We start from the raw sequence: 15716 nt of genomic DNA, 5'->3' as shown, positions 1-15716 counted from the left end.
ACCTTCAGACTAATTGGTCTCTGAAGCTCAGAAATCCCAGCCCAGCCGACTGCTCTCCCCTCGAGCCCAGACCACAGAACTGACCCCTCTGGGTTATCCCCTTCCCACCCCCAACTCTGCTTTTTTTTGTCTTATGGAAAGCCTTATACATTTCATCTGACCTTCCCAAGGCATAAACATAACACTATAACAACAGTCAATTAAATAAAAAGGCTGTCTGTTCTTACATTGCACTGTACCTAAAACACTGAAGACTGCCAGCCACTTAGACATGTTAAAAAGCATCAAACTGAGTAGAAATTACAGCTCTGCTCTTAAGTACAATTTTCCTTGTAGCTCAATTTCCCCCAGCTTCATGCTTTCCTAGGAAAATCACACTAATCAAGAGAAGGGGGACACGGGGTACTGGGTGGTGGATAGCCGACCCTCCTCAGAGAGTATCTCATCTTGAGCCATCAGGGAATAGCTAACAGGCAGTCTTGACAAGCATGCATTCTCTGCTATGAGAAGTCGTTTAAGTGGGAGGTGGGAGCAGAGATCTTCTGCCGGTGGGGAGTCTCTTCGTTATTGTTGTCATGATGCCTGTTAACTATCCCCATCCATCATTCTCTCAATACCTTGGTGAAATTAGCCAACTGCATGTTACAGCTGAGTTTCCCAAGCGCCAGTCTCCCCAGAAAGCATTAGGCTGTCTTCTGCTCTGTGTCTCCCACCACTCACCACCCCCTTTTTACTACTCATTAATGATGTTTCATTCCCCTTGGGGAACAATGGAGTCCTTTAGCCAAGAATACGAAATTACAGGTGCTTTGTAGGTGCCCTCTGTCACCCATCTTGCCTCCATTGTTGAAGCAGTAGGCTGGAGTTGATTTATATTTCAAATGTAACTTGGCTTCTGCCCATTTCTAGATGGAAGCAGTATAATGGCTTAATGAACTGGCTCAATCCTAACCTTGATGAAACTATAAAGACAGTCTTGATGGATCGTTTAAAGGGTTCCTTCCAGCTCATAAACTAGGTGGGGATCAGAGCATTTTGGAGTGTAATAAACTTACCCTTTCTGTACCGGGAGGCTCTGACAGTACACATCATCAGATGTCTTTTGGCTTGCCTCTCCTAGGATGCTCCCCTTACTTACAGCTAGTATTCCTACTTCTTTGATTCAGGACACAAAGTTATCCTCTTCTAGGAACAACTATTTAAAAGGAGGGGAAACCCAGAGAATAGTACACTTTCCCTGGTCAGAAACAGTGTTATTTAGGTTTATGTTGATTCTCAATCCAGCTCCGGCTCCAAAATAGGGATCAAATTCAGCTTCATGCATGTGAAAGCTGATAGTTTAGGAAATGGATTCAAGACTGACAGCCTACCACGACTATGTCTGTTTTATTACACAAGAAGGCAGTGTTGAGCAGACCCGGAGAGGGAGAGATGCTCACAGGTGGGAGCTCAGCCACGTGTTAGCTGTGCAACAAAAGTATCATCTGTGTAATAAGAGAAATGCCGTTCAGGTCCAGGAACGTTATGAGATTAAATTAGACATCATAACTGCCCTGGGCATGAGGAAGGTTCTCAGCGCAGTGACAACATCGCTTCCCTCTTCACATGTATTACTCAGGGAGAAAGCTTAAGAGTCCCAAAGAGAGGACAAGATGTACTCGTGTGAAAAAAAAAAAATGGAATCATCACAGCATGAAAATTTGAAGAACCATTTATTGATGTTGTGTAAGTTTAAACAAGACGCTGTAGCACACAGGAGTAAAGCTTGTCATTGAGGCAGTGCAAGTGTCATTGAGGCAGTGTCAGGGTAGCACAAACTCTGAAAGCAAGAAGAATTAGCTGAAGGAGAGAGCAATACTTAAATTATAAGGGATTGTCCTCCTTTACCCAAAATGTTTTAATAGGCAATGTATTCACATACCCCAAATATAAAAACAAGTTTTCCCTGCATCTTGAACCCTAGTTCCCTAGTTTGTCCCGCTGACCCCAGGAGATCACTGTATTATCAACGTCTCATCTTTGTAAAAATATCTAGTCAGATGCACATAAATGATTTTCTTGCCTCATAGATATCCTTCCTATGCCATTATTTAATTATTCATATCTACTTCATTTAAAATATATTTTTAGAAATTATCACCTATCAGTATACAAAGATTCCTTTATCTTTATACTAGTATAATGTTCTACAGAGTACATTGAGTTTTATTCTCTCGTCTCTTTCCTCCAGTGAAAGTGCTGCATTGAATGATCACAGACACGTAAGTTTCACATGTGTGAAACTACAGTGGGGTTTCTGGGTCAAAGATTTTGTGCATCTGTAAGGTCATCAAAGTGCCTTCCATAGAACTCATAACTTACCTGCCTCTAGTGTATCATCAGATATTTTTTTCCCTGAATTGAATGTATTCTAATGGCCAATTGAACTCCTAACTTTTACCAATCTCATTGATAAAATGGCATGCCAGTATAATTTAAGCATATATTTCTCCTATTATGGTGGGGACTCTCCTACTATCTGGCTGGGATATGGATCTGTGTACTGTATCCTTTTTTTAAATTTTATTTTTATTCATTATGTGTATGAGTGGGACCTGTATGTGTGTGTTTGTACAAGTGAGTCCAGATGCCTAAGAGGCCAGATGTGCCAAATGGTTGTGAGCAGCTGGACTTAGGGCTTGAAATTGAGCTCAGGTCCTTCAGAAGAGCGGTACATGCTCTTAACTGTGAAGCCGTATCTCCAACCCTAGAACCTTATCCCTTTTGATGTTATACTTTAAATATATTCTTGTGTACATGTAATACAATTATATTTCTCAATTTGTCCTTTGTTTTCAATGTTAGATATTGTTTCCCCCTATATGTGTGTATGTATGCTAGCTAAAATTTAAATATAACATGATTTTTAAATCATCCAATGTCATGTAATATTTTTTGGCACCACATTGATTTCCAAGTCCTTTTCAAGTGCTTATGGAAAAAGGCAAGTTCCTAAATGATGTTGATACCATTTCATGGTTCCCTGATGTATCTAGAAGCAGGTCCCACACACTCCTTTCCCTGCAGTTGGCTTAATCACCATTACATGCATGCTTGAAATGATGAATAAGGAGAAGAAAGAAATGCAGAGTTGCTGAATATGAAACCTGACACTATGACAAGAGCATTCATAAAACACAGGCCAAAGGTTTTGGAGTCAGTGTATTTATTCATTCGTCAGGAAGCTGGCAGTGTAGAATCCAGCATCACTAATCTCATGAGTAAGCCATGCAATATTAGCAGTAACCATGCAACAGCTAGGGTAAAAGAGAGAAGAAACAGGGTAAATACCTTAGATCAGTGGTTCTCAACTGTCCTAATGCTGTGACCCTTTAATACAGTCCCTCATGCTGTAGTGACTCCCCACAAGCACAAATTTGGTTTTGTTGCTACTTCATAACTGTAATTTTGCTATTGTTATGAATTGCATTGTAACTGTGCTTCCTGGTGGTCTTAGGGGACCCCTGTGAAAGAATCATTTGATCCTCAAGGGGTCATGACCACAGCAGAACCATTCTTCTAAAATAAAAATTTCAGGACCCTGGAGAGCACAGGACAAGCCCACTCGTTAATAATAGAGGCATTTGTGTGGGAGCAGCAGTACTGTCTCGGTGTTTCTAACATGGCTCCCACCTCTAATTGGTGCAGTATAATGTCTTTTCTTTAGAACAGATTTAGTCTACAATCTCAACAAACAAACAAACAAAACCCACAATTGCTATTAGTATTATCTCATATGTCGAAATACTCTAAGTCAGCAGTTCTCAACCAGTGGGTTGAGACCACTTTGGAGGGGCAAAAAAGATCCATTCACAGAAGTTACCTAAGGCCATTAGAAAACACTGATATTTACATTACGACCCATAGTAGTAGCAAAATTGCATTTATGAAGTAACAACAAAATAATTTTATTGGGGGTTGGGGGTCACCACCACATGAGGAACTGTATCAAAGAGTAGGAACATTGGGAATGTTGAGAGACATTGCTCTGAAGTCTAAACTTCCTAAAGTTGATAGTCTTAAATGACCCAAAACTTTTCTAAGAAAAACTTGGGTAAAGAAGGCATTTGTTGACATTTAAAGGGAGATTTATTGAGAAATATATGCAAACCCAGCAGAATACTTCATAGGCCACTTTGCACAATAATAATCACATATATTTTTGTAAGCATGTTCACTTAGTTATTGACCAACACTCACATAGCAGTATTAGGCATATGAATCCTCATAAAAATATATGGCAGAGGAAAATGTGAAATCACTGCTGTTGGTGATTGTGTACACTTGGCTTTATAGCCACAGCCATCTGAATAGCACGGTAGACAATGGAAGTCTTTGGAGGAGACCAATAAAAATCTCTGACGGGCTTTGACAACATATGCTGCCATTCATAGATCTGAGACCTGGAGGAATTTTAACTTCCATGGGTGCTTGCATATGCAAATGGCATCTCTCACTTCCTGAGGAAATGAATGTGTGAGCACAATGCTTGTACCTACCAGTCAGTAGTGTGCAAATGCATTGTCAGAGTCAAGCCTTCAAAGACTGCAGCAAGAGAACCAGGACTCTAGCAAGCTTCACCTATCTTAAAGCTACTAGCCTGAGACTCACATGCTGATCTTGGCTCAGCGTGGGAGTGCTCTCTCAGGCACATTTCACTTAATGCTTTACTAGGCTTCTAGGTATTTGCTCTGCCTAATATCATTTTGACCAAAAATACACTAATCTTGTCCCTAAAGAGCTAGCTTTCTATACCCTCTAGACAGCCTTTTATACCAGAAGAGTCGCTGTTTTCAGAATCTTGGCTTCAGAATGTCAAAAATTAAGGTTTTGATTCTCTGCTATTGTTGATGTCTGGGGCTTTGTTGGGTGATGTAGCACTATGCTCTCAGAGGATACTGATTTCAGGACTAAGACCATCACTCTTGTTGAGTTTGGTGCTGGGTTTTCAGCTATCTCTGATCTCCAGAAACTATTAATCCTAGCATGTCCTTTAGTCCACAGTTTTCCAGGGCTCTGCCATTCCCTAGAAAGACCAATCTAGAGACAGGTAATAGTGTGGATTATGACAAGATGAAAAAAAAATCGTTTAAGATGGTAATGGTTATTATTAGCTTACAACAAATTGCTCTTACAGTACAAAGAGCAATCGTGAGGAACACAGCAGTGGACGGCTGTTGAGTCTGAGCATCTGGCTCATAGTTCTCACTCTTTCCAGCTCTAGTAAGAAGCCTTCCTACTCAAGGTCCTTATTCTGGGTAAATAAAATTTACAGAGATCTTTAAACTGAAGGGCAAAGAAAAACAGAAACCTCACTGAGATGATGTCCTTCTATGTTTTGAATGTCCCAAGGATTTTGAGAGAGTTCTTGGAGTTATTGTATCTATGTTACTGAAAACAACCCCTCTGATACCCCTCTGATACATCCCATAAGCCTCCTCTACTTCGATTTTTTTTCTTTGAGATAGGGACCATGGACAATAAAGCATATTGGTGCTGTGTTTTCTTTAATTCAATCCTTTCCCAGCACCATTGACCATATGTATATTTGTTCTTTATTCCTGCCTATCAGCTGGCGTGTAGGATTTGATTCTGTCATGGCAAACTACCTCAGAGTGGATCCTAGCCCGGGCCAGGTTATACTTGTGTACTGAGGTTGGTAAATGCTCATCCTCATTAAAGCTGTTGCCTCAGTTTCACATGACAGCATGATGCTTGCTGCTGCTGCAGCCTGACACCAGGGGGAGGGATGTCTGAGGGCTTCCCCAGGAAGAGAAAAGACTTCCCCGAAGAAGCGCTTCTGATCTGGATGTGGATAAATAAGTGTATGTGCATTTATGCCTTTTTTTCTTAGATAATTTCCAGAGGGGGCGGAAAGTGGGGAAATGTCAGGTGCCACACACAGGCTGTCAGAGGAACTCAGGTAAAGATTTTTCATGGCGTTTTAACACTTCCTATGATTTCTTTGTTGGAAGAAAGACTGACGATTATAGACTCTTTAGAAAAGAGATGCAGTGGGGGGGCTAGAAAGGACTCTGAGAATAGAAAGGAGAAACTGAAATCTATGTACACATGCCCCCCCCACACACACACGCCCTACACACACGTACACCATTTATAACCATGAGTTAAGCTTTTTTTTTTTTTTCACATATAGGAGAAAACCAGGTTCTAAAAGATTGAATAATTTTCACGAGGTTGTGTCATTAATACGAAGTATAATAAATCAAGCTAACTTCAAAACTCATGTGAAGAGAGTGTCTCCGTCCCCATCACAACCTCCTGTCTTACAGGTAAAAAAAAAAAATCTCAGACGCAGAAAGCCAAATGTCTTGAACTCATGCTCAAGTCAAGACAGCAGGAAGCCAAAAGAAAGGAAAAGACAAAACGCTTTAATCTTTAACCTTTCATCCTTTCTTCCTTTAATGAGGTATTTTGCTGCCTACCAGGGGGGCATGCTGTTGACATTTCCTGAATCCCCTTTGTGATAGGATCACTGTTTTAATAAGTTACAAAGTTGTTTCAGTTTCTAATTGAGGTGGTCAAAGAAGACAAGGGAAAGCTTCTTCCAGAAACTCAGTATCCAGCAGTGATGCCAGGCCTGCTACCTGTGTGTTTGACTTCATGTCTGCATGAACGCACACATGCATGTGGTTGTATATTTGGGCATGAAACAGGAGTGGGATTTTTTGGTTGTTGTTGCCTTTCATTGGATTTCTGCCAGTGTCTTTGTCCTGTACAACTCAGGACGCTTAAGGGAATTGCTGGATTATGGATCATCCACTGGCACCCTCTCCTGAAAATGGCAATAGTAGTACTACCATGAGTACAATAGTGTGTGGCCTCATCATTATGGCCATATCATCTTTGTGAGTCAAGTCATGCTCTTTGAACTTGCTGTCTGGAGCTGGCACTTGGAGATAAGCTTTTGCTTTGTGTCTACAAGGTAGCATTCCTAGTGCAGGGAGGAAGCCGTGCTTTCCATCATGACTGACATGTCTGTCAGCTGCGAGGAAGCTAGAACCAAAGCACTCTGGAAGAATCTGGATCTTCTCCTCTCCTCCAGGTCAGAGGTCTTTTTTCTACATTTGAAGTTTTGGACTGGATTTTCCAAAAGGCATTGAAAGGCTTCTTGGATTTCTCAGTAAAATCACTAGCCATAGTACAAGATGGTGCAGGTTCTTATTTCTTGGTAGGAAAATGACTTCACAATTTTGGCTGTGCCTCAGCCAGTAATTCAGCATGTGACTTAAGGTGGATGATTTAACATGTCTGGACTTTCATTTTTCCCAACTATGAGTGTGAAATAATACTATCTGATCTATTGGTTATATAGGATTGTGTCAATGATCAAAAAAGATCATGCATGTCATATGTGTGAAATTGTTTCAAGTTATTGAAGCCCGTGTATGTCTATAAGCTATTCTAAAGATCGTAGCCATGCTGCATGTCTCACATGCAACTGGTGAGATTTTGATTGTTCTTGATTCCTTATAAAAGACTTATGAGTCAGTCATGAGTCAGATCCCATGATGCTCACACTCTGAAACATGGTCTGCTCTTCTTGAACCTATTTGGGAGTGGTGGCTATACTGAGCCAGCCATTACTATGATTAGGTTAGCTTGTATAACCCAACACCATAAATAACCAGGAAGGGGTCTCCCTGGTGGCCTTACAGATGCAGCTTCTGTGAGTTATACAGCTTTAAAGAAGGGAACACAAAGCATACAAGATGACCTAAACTCTCAGATAAGGTTGCAACTTAGGCCAGCGCTTTGATTTCAGGTTTCTGAGATAGAGCAGAGACCGATTAAATTCTCTACAGACCTTTGACTTTGAGAACCATGAGATGGTAAATGGTTGGATAAAAAAATGCTAATTTTGTAGAAATTTATCATGTGGCAATAGAAAAATCAATACACCATTTGTTTACTTTTTTTTGTTTCTGGGACTACTAAATGAATTGTCACAGGTACCTCTTCTTACTGGTATCATTACTATAATCTGAGGTTCCTCTTTCTTTCACCCCCTCACTCTTCAAGCAATCTTGTCCATCCAGAGACCCATGACCTCTGCATCATCTACATCCCTGATCCAGTTACCAAATATTTCTTTCTAATTTTTACACTTCTCTCATAGGACTATCTCATGGTGGATGTTAATACTTAGTGTCATGCTTATCTCCCGTTAAAAGCCAATTATTAAATTGGTATTATAATTACCAAGGGTGACGTCTAAGAACTGAGGCAACCTGGTAGTTCAGTTTAAAACATGACTAATGTGGTATGACATAAATTCTAATGAAAGCCTTGAGGAGGACTTACAAGTTGGGAAGAGAGTGTTGTGTTTTTAAGAACGTCTCAAACAGCACCATGTAAGATACATGTATGTTCAGGGTTTGCTTGGTATGACGTTCTCCTTTATGTATAAAGGAGACTTTAGGATGTGACACAGCTGCATTTCCTTCCCTCTTCCTAGCTACTCCATGTTATTGGTTCTCTACACGGAACCTTGGCTGGCCCTGCTTCTTCACTGAGCCTGCATACCAGCTACTATTTATAACATGATTTTCAAAACTGCTATGAATGAAGTTGTATTCCCCATCATTTTTCTGGCTCTGATCGAAAGACTGAGCTTTCTTTCCTCCCAGGGATGGCAGCCTACCCTACTCCTTTCTTTGCTTAACTCACAATGAGATTTGATTAAGGCACAGTAAAGGACATTCTTCTATAGGCACTGGAAGACTCAGGTGTCATTTATAGCCTGTATGATTTTTGTGGTTGCCACTCCCCCCTTTTCCTGCTGTCCATGTTTTCCTCTATGAAGTGAGATGTTCCCTAGGGCTCTTTCATTCTTTGTCCTAGCCCAGGCCAATATTTTGTATCTGTATTTCAAATTTCCCTTCAGGAGTCATCATGGGTATGGATGAAAATGAAGTCAGTCTATATCACTGAGGCCTAACCGACTTCTTACCGTATTCCTGCCTGAGCCCCACCCCTGTTCATCCTCTACTTTCCCCAGCAGGTGAATGAGGGATAACCCAGACCTCCTATAGCAGGTTTTCCTGTACCGTCAGACTAACTGACATCCTTGTATTTTCAAGTTCATTCCTGCAGATGTTTCCAATCCTCATCACTTTATCATAATTGTTATGATAAGCATTTCTGCCAAAATGCTAGTAAAAACTCAATTTTCCTGAGCAAAATTAACAACAAAGAGTGTTCACAGCTCCTGCAACCTGGTTATTAAGCTGTAGCAGGAATTGACTACAGCTGTGAAATAAGATATAATTAAAAATCGGCGGCCCTTCAACACAAATCTGGTGTGTGCATTTGTGGGTTGTAGATACATGAATTACCAGGGCTGACCAGCTCAGGTTGTCATTGGGAACCTGTCCAATGGAATTATATTTGAATGTCAGGATTGAGATGGGGGGAGAGGAGCATGCGCACATACAGAAATATACAGCAGTAAGAACTTGAGAAAATACAAAAAGCACTTTGGGGAAGGATTCCAACCTAAAACTGCCACTGGCTGTGAGCTCTTAAAGGAGTCATGCTTCCTTCAGATTCTTAATGTCCCCGTTGAGTCTCTGAACAGGAAAGAACATTAGCCAGAACATGTTTGATTCTAATGTTACTGATTGCATCCATTTTTAGAAAGGTTTTTGTATGTGGGCCTTTTACCTGATAGGCGAGTGCTTTATCACTGAGCTATCCCGTTCGTAGTTCTTGCAAGGTAGAAAGGACAGCGCTAACATGAGAACTTGAAAGTACAGAGTTGAAAAGCCATCTGAGATCCATCAAAGCAAGATAAGGCTGATGAAAACGAGGCCAGAAGAGAGTGAGCAGTGGTTTAACTACTTGCCTTGGCCTGTTATTTTTCAATTTATATGGACATTAGTATCTCATTAACACATTTTTCCTCTAAATGATCATGTTTTTATTAAACTGAAATACAAAATTCTTATCTGCTGAAGCCATTGGCTAGGCTATTAATTATCCTATTTTGCTTGTTATAAAAGCCAAAGCCTATTTTGTGACTGACCTCTGTTTACCCCTCCTTCCTCCTTCCACCCCTGCATGCAGCTGTGATCTTTTACATTCATTGCAAATGAAAGATGACTGTGCATGTGGTGCGTTATGGGTTTCATGGACTCAATGACATTGGAGGTTTTGACTTTACTGATTGACCTTACGTCTATCGGGACAAAATGGAGTCAAGTAGGATAGGACTGTTCCACAATTCCTGAAGTTCAAAAGGTACCTTGCACTGCTCTGAGCCCAGGCAGAGCAGCTTGTATATAGGACTTAGCTAAAGGGCTGAGACTTAAAACAGGAACACAATTGGCAGGTGTCTGGAATCCAGATATCTGCCACCTTGTTTAATCTGTTGGTAGAAGCTGTCCTTCACATCTGATGCTCAGGCTTCTGAATTTTGGCATTCCATTTCTCACTGAAGATTCTACTCTATGCTACTCACTGAACACTTGGGCAGTTTAGCCCATGGCCATTAGTATACCTAGAGAACTTCAGAGATGCTCTGCCTCCTGCCTCCCTCTTTGACACTTGCTTCCTCCCCTACATGACCATCATAGAAATGAGCTCATCTGGCCAGGGCTTTTTTTCCCCCTTCTCTTTGAAAGAAGCTGTGTGGAGCTGAGCCAGGCGTTTGGTCTCTACAGACCTTTGTTTCCCTAACTGGTGAGTATAAAAACTTGATTGGCTCATATCTTCACGTTGTCTTGTGAGTAAGGCCTGCCATGCTTCTCAAACACACACACCACCTGTGGCCAGATCCTAACATCATCACCATATGATTCTTAGGCTGTTTTTCTTATGGCAAACGCTTCATGTAGGTTTGCATGGATTGAAGTTTACTACTAGCCTAGATCCTCAAGACACAAATAGGTGGTTTTTAAGTAAAACAATTAAAATAAAGAATAAGTACCCTTATAGATCAGGCACTGTCATGGAACCATTTCAGTTTAGAGCCCAGGCTCTGGGTAGATTTAAGTCCCATCTCCAATACTGAGTAGTTTGATGACTTTGGGAAAGTTGCCTAACAACTCTTCATCAATCTGTAAAATGAGAAAGACCATTCACCATGGATTTATTGCTGGAAATTAAATGTGTTTGCATAAGCTTAAGGGCACAAGGAAGAAACTGACATATAATGATTGTTAAATTAATGACAGCTCCCATGACCACGAGTCGTAGTCACCTACTCTTTTTACCCATGAAACTTTTTACTTTTACTTTTTACTCAGAAACTGAGGCACCAAGAGGTACCTACTCTACTTGAACTAAATACTCTACTTGAACTCATCTCACCAGGTATGGCCAGAAGCCTGTATTATTGTAGTTCAATGGGAAGTGGGTTGATTATAATTCCCTGCATCTTCTATTTCGACTTATCATATTAGGGAAAACAGAGACTCGCTGTTCAGTTAAGACACCGATTACCATTCAAGAACCTTTCATACCTCAAGTGAGGAACTGGGCTGATCCCAGTCACGAACCTCTGGCTGGACAGGAGATGGGCACTTCTCCCCCGCCATCCATGTGAAATAAGAAAACCACATTTCTGTTCGTATTAGCAACTTGCTATGGAAGTAGGCGGTTTTAAGACTTAACTTTCCCACAGAGGGAGTAGAAGCTGGTCCACCTGTCCTGCAGGTCTGCAGTTGGGTGATATCATACCAGATGCCTGGCACCTGTGCTAGGAATCTCTCTTAGCTCATGCTGGTTTCTTTCCTGCCTTCCCCTTTTCTTGGGTTGATAATTCTCGACAGCCTGAGACTGTGTATCTATGATCTCACAAGCGTTTCTGTATTCTTATACATAAAATAAAAGCTTCCTGAAGATTGTAATTGCTTGGGGATTTCCCTCCTTCAAGCCTCTTTGGGTGTCTTGAGTCTCTCTGGCTCTTCATACTTGTTTGTGAAGTTAACATTTTAATAGCGCATTCTGAATGTTTTTGTTTTATGAATTCCAATATAGATGGAAGCTCTCCCCCAAGAGGGGTGTTAAAAGCAGGTGTTTTAAAGTGAATGACTCAATATCCATATGCATGTTTCTGTGACTAAGAGTCATCTTTTTCTTCCAGACATCAAATGGCTCTAGTTTTCAGACAGCTCAGAGGTGGTCACCTGCCTTGTTTAAGTATGCTATTGCCTCTCTATGGGATGCTTCGTGCACTATGAAACTCTGTGTATGCATGCTTTCTATAACGTGTGTGATGTAAATCAGAGGGGTTTGTCCACAGCTTCATGTTGGCCTCCCCCACTCCACTCCTACACTGATTAAGAGGGAATGGAGCTATAGCATCTATGAATGTGTATTTAGCGGGCTTGACTCTGTAGTGTACTACGTCCTCATTTTGTTGGATTTACTTACATTTTTCTAGTGGTGAACTCTAGGATCTGCCATACTTGGAGAACCTTCTTTCTTAGTCTAAGCAACTTAGACCCATTCTTCTGGTTGTTTAGTTGATAGGACCTTGTGCAGTTTCTGAGACCTGGAAGAAGAGGGAGGGGGGTGAGACGACATTTTGGTGGTCATACATTATTCACCGTTTCCTATGCTGTTATATCCAAGGGACTCACCAGGGAGATACTGAAAGAATGACTTCTAAAGATAATGTCATAAAAGCTTGGATGACACTACTCTTTTGGTTCTTTCTAAGAGTTCAGGGGTACCTGTCTATTAAGAACTCTGAAGAGTCTGCTAGTTAGTTGGGTTGCCTTTCTTTTCTCTGCATTCCCCCAAAGTTATTTTAATAGTAGCATGTTTCTTACTACACACTCAGCAATGTGCTTGTGGAAAGGCGCTCTGCAGGACCTCTGTTGAGAATGGATGAGTAGAAGAAGCCCTGGAAAGCACCATCTGCTTTGAAGTTCATTGAGAACGATAACACTTATATCTTGGTTGTTACAGTGAGAACAGATTGGGGCTGGATTCAGCCCTACCACCACCACCTTCTTCATCAAATGGAAGGATCCTGTTTGAGGTCATGGAGTGAGAGCCCAGTGTCTCTGGAACAGGTCTCCATGGATTACTTGTTGCAAGCTGTTGAGTCAATTGTACCGATCCAAAACTGTAAAGAAAGAGAAGAGAGAGAGAAAGGAGCTCAATGTGTAGACCAGTGGTTCCGTATTGGCCAACCCTTCTCCACCTGGCTCTAGGTTAGCCTTATAGTGCCAGATTAAGTAGATTGATTGAGGTGAGGAGGCCTGCCTTAATTGTGGGTGACACCATTCCATGTGCTGAGGTCCTAGACTGACTACAAAAGGGAAAGGTGGGCTGATCACAAACATTTATCACTCTCTGCTTCCTGTCTGTGGATGCAGCGTAACAAGCTGCCACACACGTGTGTTGCCAAGAGTTCCTGGCCGTTACGGAGTGCACCCTCAAGCTGGGAGCCATAATAACCCTTTCCTTCCTTCTTTACATTGCTTTTGCTCTGTGTTTGATCACAGCAACAGAAAAAGAAACTTAGTGGCTAACTGAATGTGTGCCGAGCCAATCCAGAAAGTAATGAATCTACGACGATCCCTCAGTGTACTGGACATTGCCTTCATAGTATCTCATGGCACAAAGAGACCTGGGAGTTTGGTCTTGGGGTGGGAGGATGGCATGGAGTATGGATTCTACTGCTTTTACCTCCCAAGGGGCTTGACCTGCATGCCTGTACCCTGTGATGATGAATGTCTCCAAATTACAAGTAAATGACCCAATGGTTCAGGTGATGGCTCACTTACCAGCACCCATGCGACATGGTTTTAAGGTTAACTCTTAGTATAGTGGTTTGTCTTCTCCTCTCCACATTCCTGCCATCCTCATGTGGTGACTGAGGCCTCCCAAATTTGAAGCCAGAGCACCCCTCCATCAATACTACCTCCCTTGCTAAATTTTGAAATTGCTTTGCGACATACCTTGTGGTGGCTCCCAAGCCTGGCTTGGTGTTTGTCTCCTGTAGCTTTTGCTACCACACCTAAGCTCTGGGGACAGAGCTATCAGCCCCCCACCCAGAGAATATTGGATCTGCAGATGAAAAACACAGACACACACAGTTGTTCAATTTCAACTTGCCAAGTTGGCTCAACTGCTGTGTGCCTCCAATATACTTTGGCTAGTGTGTCCTTCCACGAGCTCTCAGCTCAGCACCTGAAATCTGCACTCAGCTTCAGTTGCTCAGCCACCTTCAGTATCAGCTCAACATCTCCAGCCTCCTGACTGTAGATGTGACCTGTGGCAGCTCTGCCTGAGATCTTACATGGCTGGTCGGCTTTCCCACCGAAGCATGGCAAAACTCCCTCTCTTCTCTCCTTGTGTCTGCTAGCTTGCCTGGGGGGACCTGGAAGTCCTGCCTATTCCTTCCATTCAGGAATTGACCTATGGCATCTTTACTGACAAATCAAGAACCAATTGCGAAACAGGACCTTAGTATCAGAACCACCCCTACAAGGGTTCAGCATAATGGACAAGCATTGGATGATTTGGGATTTCACTGTTTTGTGTCCCAAAGGGCTGCCTCAGTTTCCACAAGAACCAGCGAGGCAGCCAATGCACACAACATCTGGTCAGGAATCACTTCCTTAGTTCGGTCACGTACAATTTCATAACAGAAGTGGGCAAACAGGACATCTGAGTGACAATAAGTCCTCGGAGCTCCTCCAGAAGGGCTAAGTACAATAATTTGATGTAATGACTTATATTTAAAACAATAACCCAGAGGCATAATAGCATAGGCCTAGAATACCTACTGCATGTGATGGGCTGTTAATGGAAAACCAACTGTTTGATTTGGTAGCAGAGAATTTCCAAATAGCTTCCAACCTGGACATGTACAGTGCAGTGTGGAGAGCTAAGTTTTCTATCAGGGTTAATTTAGACCACTTCTTCCCTGCCTGCCAAGAGCCATTCTCCCAATGGAAGCTCCTTTATTGCTCTACTCTTTCTGCATCTTGAGGCAAACAGACTTTCCTTCTGTTCTCCACCTATCTTAGAGAAGCTGCTACATCAGAGCCTTGTTCCTATGTGATTTGGGGCCACTCTGTCGCATATAGCTGCAGGAGAAAGGGTGTGGAGATACTAAGGTCTGCTTTTTTAGGCCTGGGCTTCTCCTGTAGCAATGGAACAGGCCTACAGGCATGAACACTGTAGGATCTCCAATGACAGGGGCCATAACCTACACTTTGCCATTGTTTCTCATTTATCATCTGTTACCTGTGATGACGTCAGCTTATGACCTATATTAGCTTTTTCTTCTACTTAAAGATGATATCTATCTGTAAAGCAATATAAAGGAAAAAGCATGCACGTTGTCACAGAGTTTGAAGGCGCACAACCCATAGCAGTAGGGAAATCTGTCAACAGGTGGCTCCATGGTACACTGCAAAGCTGAGACTTCTTTTCCCCTGACATCTCAATAGAACAGGAGATGGGAAAGACAGGAAGTGAGACAGGACCATGAACTTCAAGTTCTGCTCTCATCCATCGTATTTTGAGAGAACCAAGGTTAAAAGGCCTTGTGTTTCAGAGGAATTTAAACCTTTTAAAATCCCTGAGCCCAGCCACTCACCCTTGGAAACGAGCCTCTTCTTCACTTCTTAGGCCTTAAGGCTTCTTCCTGGCACTCCCAATAACTCCTAAGTACCCATTACAGATCCATC

Source organism: Mus pahari, chromosome 8, assembly GCF_900095145.1.
Source record: "Mus pahari chromosome 8, PAHARI_EIJ_v1.1, whole genome shotgun sequence".
Lineage (NCBI taxonomy): Eukaryota > Metazoa > Chordata > Mammalia > Rodentia > Muridae > Mus > Mus pahari.
This window is presented reverse-complemented; position numbering follows the sequence as displayed.